The sequence below is a fragment of the Enhydra lutris genome, unplaced genomic scaffold (assembly GCF_002288905.1).
Source record: "Enhydra lutris kenyoni isolate GAN:26980312 unplaced genomic scaffold, ASM228890v2 scaffoldscaffold72, whole genome shotgun sequence".
Taxonomy (NCBI): Eukaryota; Metazoa; Chordata; class Mammalia; order Carnivora; family Mustelidae; genus Enhydra; species Enhydra lutris.
This window is the reverse complement of record NW_019154156.1, coordinates 376,109-376,627: the sequence shown is the minus strand read 5'-3', so window position 1 is coordinate 376,627 and position 519 is coordinate 376,109. Positions and strand designations below refer to the sequence as shown.

The 519-nt window shown below is 36.0% G+C and overlaps 1 protein-coding gene across 5 annotated transcripts in view; it reads left to right on the top strand.

Annotated features, from left to right (window-relative positions):
* The window catches only part of LOC111159941 (C2 calcium dependent domain containing 5), a 99,646-nt gene that overhangs the window by 23,222 nt on the left and 75,905 nt on the right, over nt 1-519 (top strand). The window lies entirely within an intron of this gene.

Here is a 519-nt window from a genome sequence, read left to right as displayed (position 1 = left end):
AGAGAAGAATGTGTATTCTGTTGCTTTGGGATGAAATGTTCTGAATATATCTGTGATGTCCATCTGGTCCAGTGTGTCATTTAAGGCCTTTATTTCCTTGTTGATCTTTTGCTTGGATTATCTGTCCATTTCAGTGAGGGGAGTGTTAAAGTCACCTACTATTATTGTATTATTGTTGATGTGTTTCTTTGATTTTGTTATTAATTGTTTTATATAGTTGGCTGCTCCCACGTTAGGGGCATAGATATTTAAAATTGTTAGATCTTCTTGTTGGACAGATCCTTTGAGTATGATATGGTGTCCTTCCTCATCTCCTATTATAGTCTTTGGCTTAAAATCTAAATGATCTGATAGAAGGATTGCCACTCCTGCTGTCTTCTGATGTCCATTAGCATGGTAAATTCTTTTCCATCCCCTCACTTTAAATCTGGAGGTGTCTTCGGGTCTAAAATGAGTCTCTTGTAGACAACATATAGATGGGTTTTGTTTTTTTATCCATTCTGATACCCTGAATGTTAA